Here is a 20,134-nt window from a genome sequence, read left to right as displayed (position 1 = left end):
TTTTTATTATATACAATTGACAATTTAAATTAAAGTAACCAGCTCCACATAGCCGATGCTGCCACCGTTCACAAACGTCGCATGTAATCGCATGTTGTCTTGGTCGTACCTCCAAATTGCACGAAATGCACAACACATTATCCATTTTTGAAATAATAGAACCAGACATTTGAGCTCCATTTTATATACTGTGATAATTCACAGTTAGGTTATTCCGAACATATCAAACAAAAAAGTGTTACCGAAATATAAAAGACAGCGCTCTTTAACTTGCAAGCGTATTTGTAACAAAGGTCAGTAATATTCCCTAATTGCTTATTATATTAATTACTGATGAAATCTAAGGTACAAACTTGCTTACATGTGTGAAAAATCAAAAGGCCAGTAATATTCCCTAATGCTTATTATATTAATTAATGATGAAATCTAAGGTACAAACTTGCTTACATGTGTGAAAAATCAAAAGGCCAGTAATATTCCCTCATTGCTTATTATATTAATTAATGATAAAATCTAAGGTACAAACTTGCTATAGGGCGAACGAACCCAGGGCGAACGGACCCAGGGCGAACGTGTAACTAGGGCGAACGGACCCGATACCGTCTTTTTGCACATCATTTACAGTACGGTGTTGTTTTCTTTGTAACTGAAGGCTTTCATGGCGGCTATGCTGAAGAATTGTGCGAGACGGGGTGCGTACAAAGTTAGAGGACATATTTAAACAATTTAATCACTTAATATCTTGTTTTATTTAATTAACCAATGTTCCTTCTTGTATCCACAAACGTTTTTGCCCAAAAATAACGTTTGTTACAGAACAAATTGTCACTGACTCATTCACACAGTCAACACTTGACACTAGCTTGCGTTGATGTTGATTATGACAGTTGCAAAAAAAAATCGAAGAAATTTATTGGATAAACGTTGTTACGCAACGAATAAATAATAAAAACTTTCATGTTACGATATTTTTTACTGTAACATTCACAATATAACTTGAAACAATTGGTAAGGGTAGTTCGTGACTCTTCATTTATTCAGATGTTTTGTCATCGTTTAAGTACCTCTTCTCGGGCGACACGAATTACCCAAATCTACCCAAATCTACCCAAATCGACCCAAATCTACCCAAATCTACCCAAATCTACATCAAATATCCATAAATCTACATCAAATATACCTAAATCTTTTAAAAATAACTATTTTACATCATGTTTGTGTAGTGCTTTATCTTTACTCGTCACAATGTTTAATTTCCCAATTAAAATAGTTTAAATCAAATATAGGTTACACACCACTAAATATTTGATCTTCCCAAATCTACCCAAATCGGCATCAAATATACCCAAATCTTTTAAAAATAATTCGTTTACATCATGTTTGTGTAATGCTTCATCTTTACTCGTCACAATGTTTAATTTCCCAATAAAAATACTTGAAATCAAATATAATTACACACCACTAACTATTTGATCTTCCCAAATCGACCCAAATCGGCATCAAATATACCCAAATGTTGTAAAAATAATTATTTTACAGCATGTTTGTGTAATGCTTCATCTTTACTCGTCACAATGTTTGATTTCCCCCCCCCCCCCCCCCCCCAAAAAAAAAATTAAATACTTTTAATCAAATATAGGTTACACACCACTTAATATTTGAACTTCCTAAATCTACCCAAATCGGCATCAAATATACCCGAATCTTTCAAAAATAATTATTTTACATCATGTTCGTGTAATGCTTGTTCTTTACTCGTCAATGTTTAATATGTTTAAAATAGGCACGTACTAAAAGGCGGATAAAAGAGCGGATGATATAGGGTATATAGTAAAGAGCGGATGATATAGACAAAGAAGGATTATCGGAAAGAGCGGATGATATGAACAAAGAAGGAAATAGGAGACGATATGGATTGTTATTGAACAATTGTTTTGTAATTGTTCTCGCGTTATGTTTTAGTACTGAATATTTGAAAGTAAATATTAAGTTATTTAAGTTTAAATATAAAGCACAATAGTGTTTTTAGGTGACTGAATATATATGTATTTAGTAAATAATAACTTCGTTAGATATTGACTTAAGTTTAAACAAATAGCAGAATACTATTCAATTTCTCTCTAAATATACATGAGGTAGTTTGCCAACAAAATGAATATGTTGCCCAGCTCTTGCCACGTGGAGGCCACCTCTTGTAAGAGCCAAATTTTGAAAAAAAAAAATAGGCCGAAATCGTCACTTATATAAACAATAAATTAAATTTTGAAGCTGTTTGTAATGAAATAAATCCGCATATAAGCTTGTCTGTCAAGCAATGAGTATGATATCCTCAATTCCAAATTTGATAATTATAATAGAAAGTAATTATATATTTAAAAAAAAACAGGCCGGAAAGTGTAATTAAATATATACATAATACATACATACATACATACATACATACATACATACATACATACATACATACATACATACATACATACATACATACATACATACATACATACATACATACATACATACATACATACATACATACATACATACATACATACATACATACATACATACATACATACATACATACATACATACATACATACATACATACATACATACATACATACATACATACTTACATACATACATACATACATACATACATACATACATACATACATACATACATACATACATACATACATACATACATACATACATACATACATACATACATACATACATACATACATACATACATACATACATACATACATACATACATACATACATACATACATACATACATACATACATACATACATACATACATACATACATAAGCATTGCAATTTAACAGTTCGGCTTTCGATACTGACAACCGCACTTTCGGTACGCTGTTATTGGCTGTTCGGACGACGGATGACGGACGACGGACGACGGAAGACGGTAGATGGACGACGTTAGACGGACGACGGAAGACGAACGACGGTAGACGGACGACGAAAGACGGACGATGGAAGACGGACGACGGCAGACGGAAGACGGTAGATGGACGACGTTAGACGGACGACGGAAGACGAACGACGGAAGATGGACGACGTAAGACGGAAGATGCACGACGGAAGACGGGAGACGGACGATGGTAGACGGAAGACGGTAGACGTACGACGGTAGACGGACGACGTTAGACGTAAGACGGACGACGGCAGTCAGAAGGCGGACGACGGAAGACGGACGACAAAAGACGGACGATGGAAGACGAACGACGGACGACGGTAGACGGACGACGGTAGACGGCAGGTTAGACGGACGACGGTAGACGGACGACGGAAGACGGTCGACGACGGAAAGACGACGGCAGATTGACGACGGAAACGGAATACGGACGACTGAAGACGGCAGACGGAAGACCGCAGACGATCCGCAGACGAAGACGGACGAAAAAAACGGACGACGTTAACGTTAGGCGGACGACAAAGACGGACGACGGGAGACGGACGACGATGGACGGACGGACGACGGCAGACGGACGACGTTAGTTGAAAGACGGACGACAGCAGGCTGAAGACGAAACGGACGACGGAAGACGGCAGAAGACGGACGACGTTAGACGGACGACGTTAGACGGACGACGGCAGACGGAAGACGAAACGGACGACGGAAGACGGCGAACAACGGAGGACGGCAGACCGACGATGGAAGACGGCCGACGGAAGGCGGACGACGAAAGACGGACGACAAAAGACGGAAGACGAAACGAACGACGGAAGACGGAAGAAGGCGAACGACGGTAGACGGAAGACGGTAGTCGAGAGACGGAAGACGGTAGATGGACGACGTTAGACGGACGACGGCAGACGGAAGGCGGCAGACGGACGACGGAGACAGACGACGTTAGACGGACGACGGCAAACGGAGACGACAAACGGACGACGAAAGACGTTAGACGGAAGACGGACGACGTTAGACGGACGACGGAAGACGGACGACGTTAGACGTAGGACGTTAGACGGAAGATGGACGACGTTAGACGGAAGATGGACGACGTTAGACGGAAGACGGACGACGGCAGACGGAAGACAAAACGGACGACGGCAGACGGACGACGGCAGACGGACGACGGAAGACGGCAGACGGAAGACAAAACGGACGACGGCAGACGGACGACGTTAGACGTAAGACGGACGACGGTAGACGGACGACGGAAGACGGTCGACGACGGAAAGACGACGGCAGATTGACGACGGAGACGGAATACGGACGACTGAAGACGGCAGACGGAAGACCGCAGACGATCCGCAGACGAAGACGGACGAAAAAAACGGACGACGTTAACGTTAGGCGGACGACAAAGACGGACGACGGGAGACGGACGACGATGGACGGACGGACGACGGCAGACGGACGACGTTAGTTGAAAGACGGACGACAGCAGGCTGAAGACGAAACGGACGACGGAAGAAGACGGACGACGTTAGACGGACGACGTTAGACGGACGACGTTAGACGGACGACGGCAGACGGAAGACGAAACGGACGACGGAAGACGGCGAACAACGGAGGACGGCAGACCGACGATGGAAGACGGCCGACGGAAGGCGGACGACGAAAGACGGACGACAAAAGACGGAAGACGAAACGAACGACGGAAGACGGAAGAAGGCGAACGACGGTAGACGGAAGACGGTAGTCGAGAGACGGACGACGGAAGACGGTAGATGGACGACGTTAGACGGACGACGGAAGGCGGCAGACGGACGACGGAGACAGACGACGTTAGACGGACGACGGCAGACGGAGACGACAAACGGACGACGAAAGACGTTAGACGGAAGACGGACGACGGAAGACGGACGACGGAAGACGGACGACGTTAGACGTAGGACGTTAGACGGAAGATGGACGACGTTAGACGGAAGATGGACGACGTTAGACGGAAGACGGACGACGGCAGACGGAAGACAAAACGGACGACGGCAGACAGACGACGTTAGACGGAAGACGGACGACGGAAGACGGACGACGTTAGACGGAAGACGGACGACGGCAGACGGAAGACAAAACGGACGATGGCAGACGGACGACGGAAGACAAAACGGACGACGGCAGACGGACGACGTTAGACGGAAGACGACACACGGCAGTACAATATATTAACACTATTTAAACGTACTTTTAACTGTAAATATACTGATTGGCTAGAGGATATCATGTGACTGGCTTTTATTTTTCTATTTATTTTTCGTTGAAGTAAGTTGCCTGCACGAACGCGGCGCACGAGAAAATCGAGCTTGTGACTACTTTGATTGTCATGGCACGTGCGACATGTAAACGGCCGATACAGTGTTTTAGAAACGGGAGTGGTTATGCGGCAATAGATCCCCGATTACTTTGTCTTTTTAGACAAATAATTGTAAATATTTCCACAATCAAAATACATGTAATAGATGTTATGATAAGAATTGAAACTTCGCTTCATCGATGCATGAAAGTAAAAGTATTTTATTTAGAAAGCTTTCGACTTTATGCAAATTGAAGCCAAAAACTTACATTCATATATCGATGAAGCGAAGAATAAGGGGAGTTTTAATTCTTATTCATACGTGCTTATGCATATAAATTGTAAGATCTTATAAATAACCCGTTCATGACGATTAAAAATGTCACTTGGTACAGGCACCTTGCATTGATACGATACAATTTAAATGGCACTACCGTAACTCAATTTCGCCTAATATCAAATAGATTAGAAATAGAACGAGGTCGATTCCAAAATATTTCTCGGGATAACAGGCAATGTAAATTTTGTAATCTTAATGTCGTAGAAAGTGAATACCATTTCTCATTAATATGTCTAAAGACTTATCAATATATATGTATATTGATAAGTCTTTGATATGTCCAAATACAAATATGTAAGATTTTTTTTTAAAGCAATATTATCAAAGATGACCAACGTTAAGGAAGTTTTATATATTAATGAAAACGCAAACTACCAAAAAAAAATCATTAATCTTTCAACATAAATATAAGATGCGAATTGTTTGCGGAACATTTAATAAACAAATTAATTCATTTTTGTATACTATTTTCTTCAGAATTTGATGAGTAATAATCAATATCAATGTTAAAGTGAAACTAACTATGTAGAACCATGTACCCTCTGTTTTATTTTATTAACTGTCGTTGTATCGATCTAGGGACATATCTTATGTTATTAATCAGTAAAATAATTGTTCTTCCATTACATAATTTGCACAATTATTATCTTATTTCATAATTATTATCGTCCACTTATTATGTATAATGCATTTGGCTAAAAGCAAGTGTATGGTTAAGAGCTAATACATGTCGTTGTTGTTGTTGCATGTAAGTATCCGGTCCGTAAAATCCGGTCCGTATGGTTTGTGGTCCGTATACCCAAATGTATCTCAAAAGTATCACAAAACATTAAACATAATTACATATTGGTAAATAATAATTTCAGATCTGCAAATTTTCGTTGTAGTTAAAGCGGGACTGTACGATTTTTATATGTGTAAAATTTTAATATATTGATAAAATTATGTTACGATGACACAAAATAGGCAATACAAATTTTACATTGAAGACGAATTTCATAAAATTCAGCAAAGACAAGTTAGCGCTGGTTAAAGCCGATGCCGACAATTTTACTCGTATTTGTTAGGAAATAAAATTGTGTCTTTGTGTCGTATAAACTGTGTCCAGTCGTTACACCCCCTGGGGGTGTAACGACTGGAAATCGTATAAACGAATCTACACTAACACTAAATTTAGATTCACATTGTACATGCATTATATATATGCTGGCGAATTTGGCTGGAAGCCATTTTCAATTTCAGATTTAAATATCTGGCTTATTTCGCATTTTTTGACACATGTTCTTCTTAACTTTTATTTTAATTTATATTGAAATATATGTATACTAATTTTTAACACATTTTATAATTTGACAAAATCGTACAGTCCCGCTTTAAGGTATTTGCGCGTACATGTAAACAGTATTACTGAACATTAACCATGCTCTAAAATATCCATTATATGCATCTTTTTAAAACCTGAAAATTATAAAGCGATACAAACGCAAAACAATTTTGAATAATTCTGCTGATTAAGTTATATTTTGTGAAATTACAAGAATTAGACTTTTAATCCAATGGTCAGTGGTTCGAGTCCCGTTGCGGATTACTTTTTTATTGTTTTATACTAGAATTCCGTGGTTTGCATTAATCAATTTAAAGCATTTAATGACAAACTTCCAAACATGACAAAAAAGTTCCTTAACGTCAGTGACGATGTTTCCTCGCGACGTTTTGCGACCAGTTAATGTGCGTAGCGTACATATTATCAGGGTCTAATCCGTGAACAATGTTTCTAAAACGATTAGCGGTAGCTAATCTGAACACAACATACAAAATTGTATGGATTCTCACAACCTCAATGAAAGGTATATAATACACATATACAAATCTATACGCAATAATCAACTTCCCTTATAGATATTTGACGCTACAGCACATTTTAATTAAAAAAAAATTTCTTGCTGTATATTGGAAAGCGAATGGATAAACTTCAAACAGTGTACAAGTGTTGGTTAATATATTGTTTCTATTACGTACCTTCTTCAGGCGACTCAACCCCTTCGAGTAATCGAAGTTGCAGTTATCGACCAAACGGCAACGCTTGCATATGAAGTCCAGATCTATTTCACCCCATTGATTAAGTTCCAGCTCAGATACATTCTCACAAACACCATGGTACCACTGATTGCACGTTGCACAAAACAAACAAGCACTGAGACATTGCAACTTACAGTCGCCACAAGGATACCTATTTGCACGTTTACGCGTAAATTCCATGGTTTCACTAACGCTGATACTGAATTAACTTAGAATTAATAGGATTCAAAAGAAGAAAAATAAAACAAATTAAGACTTGCACGCAGAAACTGCTTTGAAAAAAAAGCACAATAGTCACAGATTATCACAATGGTAGAAAATAAATATTCCACACACAATTGACAGTCAAAACGTTTCGAAATATTAGATATTTCTCAACATACGCTGTACCGTCTATGACGATAAAGGTACGGACATTTCATGGTCTTATATAGATGCAACAACGTGTCAATTGAACTTTCGAATAAACGGGGCTGTTCCAGGTTAAGGCCGGTGTTTTCTTTACGGGAATAATACTCCAGGTGACACGGCTGGTGCCTTACCCGGTAAAATCTGACACGGGTGGAGTCAGATGACGGACCCCTTTAGCAGAACAGATCAATACTTTATTACTCCCAGGTATAGATAGATACAACATGGGGACCCCATTAGCTGTGATTCGAATAACATGTGTGAATGTCACAATAAGTGTAGTCATTGGGATATGTCATTCAAATAAACAGGGAATATGCAAGTTGCTCTAATAAAGTGAAATTATTTGTGTCAACATATGGCGTTTGTGGGAATCCCGGACAATCGCTCGGGGTGTGTTTTTTTTAAACAAGACAAGTGAATAAACAAAAATCTGCCTTGAATTTTCTATGGAAGAGTTTTGTGTGTGTGTGTTTTTTTTTCATTTAGAAAACGCACATTTTCATAACTGAATTGTTGTTTATAATAATAATATTTGTTTTCCATATATCTCATTTAGAGTTTCCTTTGAGATTAAATGTCGCATTTCCTGAAAAAAATAAAGGTTCTGTTCTGTTCTGAAATGTCGCATTTCCTGAATTGGATTGCCGCTTCAAACTGTGAACATTTTGTCGGCCTTTTCTTTTAATTCAGATTTCACTGTGGCAAACCTGGTCAGTCATTACTGGAAACAACAATATAACTGTGTAATTATTAGAACAGAACAAATATTGTATGCACATTACGCATATTACAGCTTAGCGTGATTCAAATTTTGAGACTTTCATACATGCGTGAAAAAATGAGTTAAATTAAGATACTAATAAGTATGTGTGAGAGTGCTGTGTGTTCATATATATACAATAAATTTAGTATATTTGTTGTTTATCGCTTGTTTATTCAAGAACAACAACAACAACAACAACAACATTTATTAGCTTTTAAGCATACAATAGCTTTTTAGCCAAATGCATAATTAAACACAAGTGTGATGACATGGGTTATAATAATTATGATAATAAGGTTATTATTATGAAAATTATGTAAAGGAAGAAGTCAATAAAGATTTTAATGATACATAACATATTATATGTTCCTTTAACATCAATAATGGCAGTTGTTAATAAAATAATGAGACAAAGAGTACACTGTTCTGCATAATTACTTTCACTTTAACATTGATATAGAAAACAATGTATAATTAGATGATTTAACTTGTTTTTAAATTGTTCCGTAAACAATTCGCAATATATATATAAATTAAAACAACATATTTACGAAAATCAGTTTAAACAGGCAAAACAAAGTACATTTAATTTTTAATAAACTGTGCATGTTTACAGACATCGGTAACTGTTTAAAACAAAGTACATTAATTGCATAATTAACGGTACATAAATGACAATAATAATCGTTGATTTAAAGAGAAAAAACAACAAGTATATCTTTTCTTTAAGCATATTATACATTAAATATCTAAATTTCTAAGGGTCTCTTTATTATAACTATTTAAAAGTTTCATAAAATTCTGCATACTGGTACATGGTTTTAATGAAAAGTGTGTTGCAATGTATTTGGATCTTTCTGCTGAATAAAACGGACATTTAAGTTAAAAGTGATATTCGTCTTTTAAATCTTTAAGATTACAACATGCATATATTCTTTCGTTTCTGCTTATGTTATAATGTGTGCCAGTTTCAATCAACAACTTATGTGATGAAAGGCGTATTTTAGCTATGATATTTCTATGTGTTTTTTGTTTTCAATGACATCTAAATATCAGAGACCATTCAAATACAGGTTTGAGTTGAAATAAACGAAATAAAACAATAATAGTTCTTTCTAAACTAGTAATGAGGTTGATAAATCAAGATTAACATGTAATAATATCGTATGCATTTATTTCTTCGGCTTTCTCTTATTTAGTTCTCATTAATATGTTCTTTAAATAGGGGTCTCCATTAATGAAGACGGCGCTAATAATTTGTGGAAGGTGGAAGAAAATTTCTTTAGCGCGTTACAAACTGTATGTGTCAATTTTGCTAGTTCTTGAGAAACTGTGTGAGCGGGCTATGTTTTTGTAGGTGTTAATTATCTCATTCAATGCAGGTGAATGGTTGACTATGTATCATTGTGAACAAGAGTGACAACAAATAAAATAACAAATACATTTCGTTAAAAAAACGTATGACCAAATTTCTAAAAACACGTGTATAGTCTACCGAACTTGTAACAGATGTAACGAATATGTGTACTATGTGTAGTATTTTTATGAATATGTTTTATTACTTATAACCATTTGGGAAGATCAAAGATTAAGTGGTGTGTAACCTATATTTGATTTCAAGTATTTTTATTGGGAAATTAAACAATGTGACGAGTAAAGATGAAGCATTACACAAACATGATGTAAAATAGTTATTTTTAAAAGATTAAGGTATATTTGATGTAGATTTGGGTATATTTGATGTAGATTTGGGTAGATTTGGGTAGATTTGGGTCGATTTGGGTAGATTTGGGTAGATTTGGGTAATTCGTGTCGCCGCCTCTTCTCGAACCTCACCTCTTTTCGAACCCTTCATTTGTTTACATTTTATGCGCGTGCGCCCACTACGTCACCGTTTTTTGTGTATAAGTAATTTGTTTACGCCCACTCGAACATAGCGGCAAATAGACGAAAATGTGTCAAAAACAGGTAGGATAAGTAGATTATTCATAAAACACGTAAAAATCAGTGTATTTCTTAATGCTTTTTTACATACAATGTATTAAAGGATTTTCCTTCAGAAACTATAAAAACATGGTCTTTTTTTTGTTCTTTACTTTGCTTGACAATTTACACATTTCGGCCGCTGCAATAAGTCACGTGACCATGGTCAAAACATGTGACTAATTTATTTTTAATGTTGTACACGGAAGGGTTCGAAAGCAGGTACTCATTGTTTGGGCGGCATTGCTAGTTTTACACGATATGGATGTGCTGGAAACTTGCAAAAATCTGTTATCAAAAGAGGATTTACATACATGTAGCAATTGCAGTTGCCAGCCATGAAGAAACAAGTAATTTATCAAATAGAGTACTTACAAATATGTTTCACTATTTTCAATATTATATTTGAGTCAAATTGACATGTCAAAAATTAAGAGGTTCATAAGATCAATGTGCGGGAACAAAAACTGTCACATGACCACAAATGCGAACGACCACGGCTATTTTTCGGATAAAACGTCAATCGAAGGTATGTTTTCTTACGTTTTCTCCGTTTGAGCAGAACACATGTTACAATGCCTTGGTGCACCGTACTCAGTGCGAATTCTACTTTTCATTGATGTATTGCTCATATTTTTAGGTATAATACTTTTTGAGAACATTCAATGACAAATATCGAACTTGACGATGTAGACGACCACACATCTTGTTTCTGTGTCCGTTTCTCTTTTAAAAGACCAAGTTGTCAATGTTTAACTGTACTAATAAGACCAACAGAACAGTTTCGAAATCTAAATGGTTTAAAAAGGTTATAAACATTGTCTTAAGTATAATTATAAAGGGAAAATAAATGTGCGAACGACCACACTTGAAAACCATTTGCGAACGACCACACTTTGTATATAAATTTATGCGAACAACCACACTTAATTATTAAACACTCGTACGAATGCACGCAAGCGCGCGCGCACACACGCGCACGCACACACACACACACAAATATACATACATACACATGCAGATACATACATACACATTCATATACACATGCAGATTCATGCATAAATATGCAGAAACATACATACAGATGTAGATACATACATGCACATGCAGATACATACATACACATGCAGATACATACATACACATGCAGATACATACATACACATGCAGATACATGCATACACATGCAGATACATACATACACATGCAGATACATACATACACATGCAGATACATACATTAACATGCAGATACATACATACACATGCAGATACATACATACACATGCAGATACATGCATACACATGCAGATACATACATACACATGCATATACACATGCAGATAGATACATACACATGCAGATACATACATACACATGCAGATACATGCATACACATGCAGATACATACATACACATGCAGATACAGCAATAAATATGCAGATACATACATACACATGCAGATACATACATACACATGCAGATACATACATACACTTACAGATACATACATACACATGCAGATACATACATACACATGCAGATACACGCATACACATGCAGATACTTACATACACGTGCATATACATACACACGCAGATACATACATAAACATGCAGATACATGCCTAAATATGCAGATACATACATACACATCATATACACATGCAGATTCATGCATAAATATGCAGATACATACATACACATGCAGATACACGCATACACATGCAGATACATACATACACGTGCATATACATACACACGCAGATACATACATAAACATGCAGATACATGCCTAAATATGCAGATACATACATAAACATGCAGATACATACACACATACACATGCAGATACATACATTAACATGCAGATATATAAATACACATGCAGATACATACTTAAACATGCAGATACATACATACACATGCAGATACACACACACACGCGCGCGCACACACACACATGCTAACAATAACAATAACTTTTAAATTTGATCTTTTTCAGTATTTTAACAAGATGCGACGAAAAACAAAGCTTAACTTACATAGAGTCAAATCCAGAAGATCGAAATGTGGTTATGCTGACATGACGCGAGAACTGCTTCAACTTGTCGCGAAAGATGATGTAAACGCTCGGAAAACTTTGTTGCCACAAAAGAAATTCATCAACACCAAGATCTCGAACAAATCAGCACACCTATGCATGACGTTTGCGAACCAACAAACGCAAACTGACACCGTTGAAATCTCCTATTAAGACTCCTTTCAAATCTCCCATTTACAAAGCAAGAGCAATCGGTAAGAGATGTCCATCGTCTTTGTCTTGATGTACGATGTCGAATGTATCAACAAGTCCAACAAGAGACTTTTTCTTAAGTGGTATCCGCTTTTTTAAAAGCATTGAGCGTTGACTTATCTGATAAAGAAGCACTTAACATAATTCTTTATTTTGCTCAAGCTCAACGAAGGGGACGGTGGAAATAGATTCCCTAAATATAAGCTTATGCGTTCAAAAATCTTCATAATATGCCCGCCGTTTTTCAATTAATTTTTGTTTAGAACCTTTGTATACTTTAGTATAATTTAGTATATAGTCATAGAATATTCATGCATATAACAATATATTTTTTATTATAGACCATTTATATACCGTACGGGACGATCGCATAAATATCATCTGCTGGAGAAGTCTAAGGATTTATCATCAGAGTGTGACCAGAACTGTGCGGCATGCGTCTCTAGATTCAGAGCAGACGTTACTGATATTACGATCAAGTAAGTTAGTTGGACTTACTGTAGGCTATGAAAACAAACTTCGTTTTGTTTATCCCGCTAGTACATATATGGCTTTATATGCTCAATTCCGATCGTTATGACAAAACAAATATCAATTGGAAACCACGTGCATTGTATAACTTTGAAATAGGCTAGCAATGTTTAAAGTTTGAAAAATATTTTTAAGTTACAAATACTTAAATACGAACCATATAAATTTGTTTCAATATATTTTATCATCATATTTGCGCTAACTGATGTTTAAAATAATAAAGCTCAATATGGTATTCAATCTTACAGAGACCATTTCTTTGATCATCGAAAAGGGAGTAAGAAGAAAGGCGGGACCGTTGATATGGACAGAAACTCTATACAAAAAGGCGCCCTTGGTGTTAGGTGGGAAAAAGCTAGAAGAAATGATTCCAAAATGCTGGTTACTTCTAAAATGGGCTTAACAGACGTCATCTAACTTTCATTGTGTTTTGTGTACTATATTAAAACAGCAAAACGATGAATTCGAATGTAAATAATATAGATTATATACCAGCAACATGTAATGACATATTCATTTAAAGGTAAATATATGTACTTATGCGAACATTTACCAACTGAATGTGCATGTGTTTCTCCATATTGTATACGTATCCCATGCGTAAGTGGCGTATGTGGATACGCAACTTATTGTTTAACTTGTTATACGTGTTAATATATGCATATTAAATTTCATAAATGAGGTGGAAGTCTTATGAAATATGCAGTTATTTACAATGGTGTTGAATGGTGAAACGAGTGAAAATTTATATTTGTATCCTTTCTATCACAAAACTGTACATTCATTTTATTTACCACAAACATTTTTTTCTGATTAACAATTTATTATAAAAAAATAATCAAAGACAAAGATCACAGTGCGGATATTTGCAAACATAAAACTGTCAGTCTAAAATGTATACTTATGTTTTCCTGAACACATTATCACAGAACATAAAAATAATAGCACTGAGTGTAAATAGTCATAAATCATCACATTAATGACTTCGCCATATGGAACATCAAGTATGCATTTATATAATACAAAAGCAAACCATCAATCAAATTGTGTTGAAACTTTTGACTAGAATTGTTTATATAATATCTGTATTAATCAGGTTTCTGTATCGTGTGACTCATTTATACTTCAAATGAGCATAACAAATTGTATAAACTATTTTAATTAATCTACAACATCGTTATCGTTAACGCATAAAAAAACATTTACAAACGAAACATGAACTACAGAACAAGGTCTTTATAAATGATTTATCACAAGCACCAATTTATAACAAATACTATGTCACTAGAAAAACAGCAAACAACTCGTAAATGAAGATGAAAAATACCCACGAAATGGCTTCTTTCAAGCAGGTGAAAAACAATGTTGATGCCAAAATTGTGTTCCGAGTACACATTGATCACACACAAAGATTAGATTTTAGACGTAGATATTCGAATTTAGTCGCCTAGTTTCATGGAGCATTACTCTGAATAAATGGACATATCGACGGTTACCCCTCTATAAATACATATATAAAATACAATGATTGTAAGGTATATACCACAAAAAGCAATACTATGTTGATTGAATCGTTAAAAAATATAACAGCTAAAATATTGATTAACCAACACGTCCTCTGTTTGATTAAAACTCACACTTATGGAATCCGATTGCATCACATCAAAGTATATTTACAAGTCCGGTATCTACCGGCTTGGAGGTATTGCCATGTACATTATATTACTATAAGCTACTACAATGTTGCCGCAGTTGCTAAAATATCCCATTGAAAACAATGTATAATTATTGAAATATATATGCTACTAAGTGACTATCAACAAGATATCTACGTTTTAAGCAATAATTTTAATATTTTTTAAAACTGTATAAGCCGAAAATGTGTCCCTATAAAATAGTGTTGCATCCACAAAAATTACGTCTTGTACTTATACAAAGTATGAACAACAGAACTATGAAGTTTCAGTTTGATGCACATAATTGTTTGTTGTTAAGTTCGCATGTACAATGATGCAGGTATCGTGAACAAGGTAAAACAAGAGAATTTACCTAAGTGAGAGGGGACAACTCTGCAATAAATAGCATGACATACACCAAAACGAAGTATTGTATATATTATAAAACTCATTTAAAAAGTTTCATTTTAATACACAACAAACTCCAATATACCACACAAACTGTGTTTGGACGGGTAAAAGGACCATGTATAAAATGTATGTAACTACACATAATCACTTTACGGACAGCACAATACAAATGCATGATTAGCGAACTGTACACTTGGCGTCGCTTAATTACTGCTGTGTACTTTCATGTGACGAGACAGGCTACTTCGATGCCGGAATACTTTGTCACACTTCAAGCATTTCAAGTTATGTTCTTCGTTGTGCATATCTATGTGTGCCTTTAAATTGGAATTCTCAGCAAAACGTATGCCACATTTATCACACGCAATTGTCTGCCCATTTTCCCGCCGCATGTGCTTCTGCAGGTCAGCATTTGTAGGAAATGACTTACTGCACTTGGTACACACGAATGCCTTCTTCGCCATGTACATGGCATCTACAATTATAATTATCAGTAAATTTTAATAGCGTTTAATTATATAAGAACCTTCTCAATTTTCTTATTTTAGTCAAAATATTTTATAATGGGTCAATAAGTATTAATCATATGGTGTAAAGCCCAAGTCTCACTATTGCCGGTGTAGCACCGCTTAATCCCGGTTTGATAGAGCCGGTCGGCCGGCGACTTCCGGGATGATCGATGGTTATTTGTTAGCGCGGTAACATATTCCCGGTTTACATCCTGGCAGAGTCCCGGTCGGCCCCGGTAGAGCTACGGTTTATCCCGGTGAGTTCCGGTCGTAGCCGGGGGAGTCCCGGTCGTAGTCGGTAGCGTCCCGGTGAAAGCCGGTGGCGTCCCGGCAGAGCTCCGGTGACATGCCGGTGGAGATACGGTGCTGCCCCGGTTGTTCCCGTTGCCGCGCCGGTTGTTCCCGGTACGTCATGGTGACTCCCGGTTCATGCTGGAGGCAATAACCGTAACTCTGCCGTGATTAAACGGCTACAACCGGGGCTCCACCGGCACGAACCGTAGCTCTACCGGCATTAATTGGTGAAACGTAGCTACACCGGGACTCTGCCGGCATTCATCGGGGCTATACCGGCGTCAGACCGGGACGTTGCCGTAGTTCTGCCGGGGTCAAAAGCATCTCAGATAAACCCCGGTTCGTGCCGGTGGAGCTACGGTGCTGCCCCGGTTGTTCCCGGTGCCGCGTCGGTTGTTTCCGGTACGGCCCGGTGACTCCCGGTTCATCCCGGAGGTATTAAACATTTTAATAGTTTGCCGGTGGAGCCCCGGTTGTACCCGGTTCATCCCGGACATTCCTGGTGGAGCCCCGGTTCATACCGGTAGACCCCGGATCACGCATCGGGGCTCCACCGGCATCGCAAAATGTGTTAGTGAGACTGGGCCTTAAACTATCAGTACTTCAAGCTGTTTATTAAGCCCATGTTGATCCCATTACAAACATAAGCAAGTAAGACTTTTTGCATGTGACATGATACACTAGTTATGAAATACAATAGTTTTGATAGGTTAAGCACCCATCTTTGCTGTGTCGATTTTGTACCTCTTATTTGTAAAATTTCATCAGGGTTAAATAGAAATTAAAAAGAAGAAATTAACAGCATATTTTTGTATTAATTACACTTTCTGACAAACATAATTCAATATATGATTAACACAATTATTGTACCTGTGCCTGTTCAGATTCGCCTTGCTGAAGAACACTTTATCGCAGCATGTATATCCCTTCCCAGTCCCTGTGTGACTAATCTCATGCTGGCGCAGAGACGACTTGCTTTTAAGTACGTTGCCACAATAGCGGCATATATGTGGGTCTGAGCGATCCATCTGAAATATACATTTTATTGCATGCATACATGTGTCAAGAATACAGTGTGTGGTCGTTCGCCTATAACTCGGGTGTGGTCGTTCGCCAATTTCAAAACAAATGTCGTCGGTCATTCTAAATAATAAAATATTAATATTGAGACTTATATTTGGTCGTATTTGAAATAAATACGCATAATGACAGTAATAAAACCTTCATTTGTAATCGCTTTAACAACAAACACAGGTATTAGTAAAAATGTGTGGTCGTCTACATCGTCAAGTTCGATATTTGTCATTGAATGTTCTCAAAAAGTATTATACCTAAAAATATGAGCAATACATCAATGAAAAGTAGAATTCGCACTGAGTACGGTGCACCAAGGCATTGTAACATGTGTTCTGCTAAAACGGAGAAAACGTAAGAAAACATACCTTCGATTGACGTTTTATCCGAAAAATAGCCGTGGTCGTTCGCATTTGTGGTCATGTGACAGTTTTTGTTCCCGCACATTGAAGATGGTTCGTCCATGATACTCATTTTCTTAACAGATCCATATGCAGTCACCGAAGGATCTCATAACAGCAATTTGTTTGCCCAATCGGGAAAAGTACCCATACCAGCCTAGTTGGGAAAATTTTGCACAAGAAAACAACAACAGAAATTGGGAAAATTTGCATCTGCTCCCAAACTTCGTAGGTCATACATGTACATGTCCGTATTTTGGTCAGGGTACTCGCTAGGATTTTTAAAACAGGAGTCAATGGACTCCTTCCTTGGAAAAAGTAGGAGTCCAATAGGAAAAAGTAGGAGTCCAAAACGAAAAAGTAGGAGTCCAGTTGTATTTTGCACACATCTTTAAATTTTCAGCAAAATATACATAATTTTCTTATTGGTTTTATTATTAAAAACCCACATTACACTAGTCCTTACTTGAATTTCTACCCAGCAAACATATGATCAGGGATTTCAATAGACGCAGAATCCTGCGTTTTGACGCGAGCAAATTGAAAATGACTCATTTTTGACGCAACCCTTTTTACTGCCATGCGTCATTTTGACGCATTGAAAATTTGACCTGTGCGTCAGTCAGTTAACATCTTGAGTTCCATGGTAATAAATCCCGCTGTGCTCCTAATTGAAATAAATGTTTAAGTATTTGAAACTCGGTCTATAATCGAGGGAATACAGTGGGCTTTGTTTATCTTATCTCATCTCCTCCAATACACATGTCACCTTCTAAATAGTGTGTGCACACTAACTGGGTAATTAGCAGCAGCGATTACGTGATAATTGATTGGCCATCTGATAACTGCAGGGTTTTTTGCAGACTTGCAGACGGCACAGTTAAAGTAAGTCGGCAAAAGTAATTAAAGAAAAAACAAAATTGATCAAAGGTCTATTAATTACATAGATCCACTAGTAAGTCCAGCGAGTTTTGTCAGTTTGTTAATCAGGGCCCTCACACTACTTTGGGGGAAGGGGTCCGCAGCCCTTAGGAGGGGGAATTTTCGCGGCGTTTCCCTTTTTTGGGGATTTTTTTCATTAATCTCTCATTATTACATTTGTACATGGTTGCACTATATTCATTGCATTTTTCATAATAAAGCATGTTTGAAAGATTACATTGAAATAGAATTGAGATATAATAAGCATGAGACACATCTTTCTATTAAAAAAAAAAAAAAAAAAATTTTTTTTTTTTTTTAGGGGGAATTTTTCCCCCAAAAAGGGGAAAAAAGTATACTTTTCAGGTGGGGGACTGCCACCAAAATTCGGCGGCAGATTTGATAGATTGAGGGCCCTGTTAATCCACCGATAATTACGAGTAACACCCATCTTATATAAACTGGAATCACAGTTCATTTTTTATACTAACATATTTTGGACATGTGTAGTATTCGGATAAACAGTAATAGATATACTAGATGTTCCATGCATTTTGATTGTGTTTTGTTAGAAAAGCTATCAGAGGGATGATGATAATATAATGACGATAAATATGTGATAAAAAGGTGCTACAGGTACATATCTTAAATTACATAAATGTGTTATAAGACTTAAATGTTTTAAAAGGAAGTAGATTTTTATGTACCAATTCATTAAAATATGTTGTGTTTTTTATTAGCTCACCTGAGCGATAGCTCGGGGTGAGCTATTGTGATCACTCAGCGTCCGTCGTCCGTCCGTCCGTAAACAATTTGTAAACATCTTCTTCTACTAAACCATTGAGCCAATTTCAACTAAATTTTATGTGGAGCATCCCTAGGTCATGGGACAAAAGAATTGTTAAAAAAATTTGATCACATGACCAAGATGGCCACCATGACCATATATGGTAAAAACCTTAAAAAATCTCTTGTCAGAAACCGCTCATCAGATTTTCAAAAAATTTCACAGGGATGACCTTTGAAGGCTCCCCTGAAAAAGTTGTTCAAAGAAATTTGATTCGTCAAAAAACATGGCCGCAGGAGCTCGTTGAACTTTGCATGTTTATTCGTTTTTGCCTATTTTGTGAAAACTTTCATTTGAATGATAATTTAAG

The 20,134-nt window shown here is 36.9% G+C and overlaps 1 protein-coding gene across 1 annotated transcript in view; it reads left to right on the top strand.

Annotated features, from left to right (window-relative positions):
- The first annotated feature begins 629 nt into the window (after positions 1-629).
- Positions 630-20,134, top strand: part of LOC127850377 (cold shock domain-containing protein E1-like) — a 59,371-nt gene continuing 39,866 nt past the window's right edge. The window contains exon 1 of the mRNA XM_052383361.1: positions 630-692. The gene's annotated coding sequence lies outside the window, so the exon portion shown is untranslated. The remainder of the gene's footprint in view (positions 693-20,134) is intronic.

The sequence above is a fragment of the Dreissena polymorpha genome, chromosome 11 (genome assembly GCF_020536995.1).
Source record: "Dreissena polymorpha isolate Duluth1 chromosome 11, UMN_Dpol_1.0, whole genome shotgun sequence".
Lineage (NCBI taxonomy): Eukaryota > Metazoa > Mollusca > Bivalvia > Myida > Dreissenidae > Dreissena > Dreissena polymorpha.
This window is presented reverse-complemented; position numbering and strand designations above follow the sequence as displayed.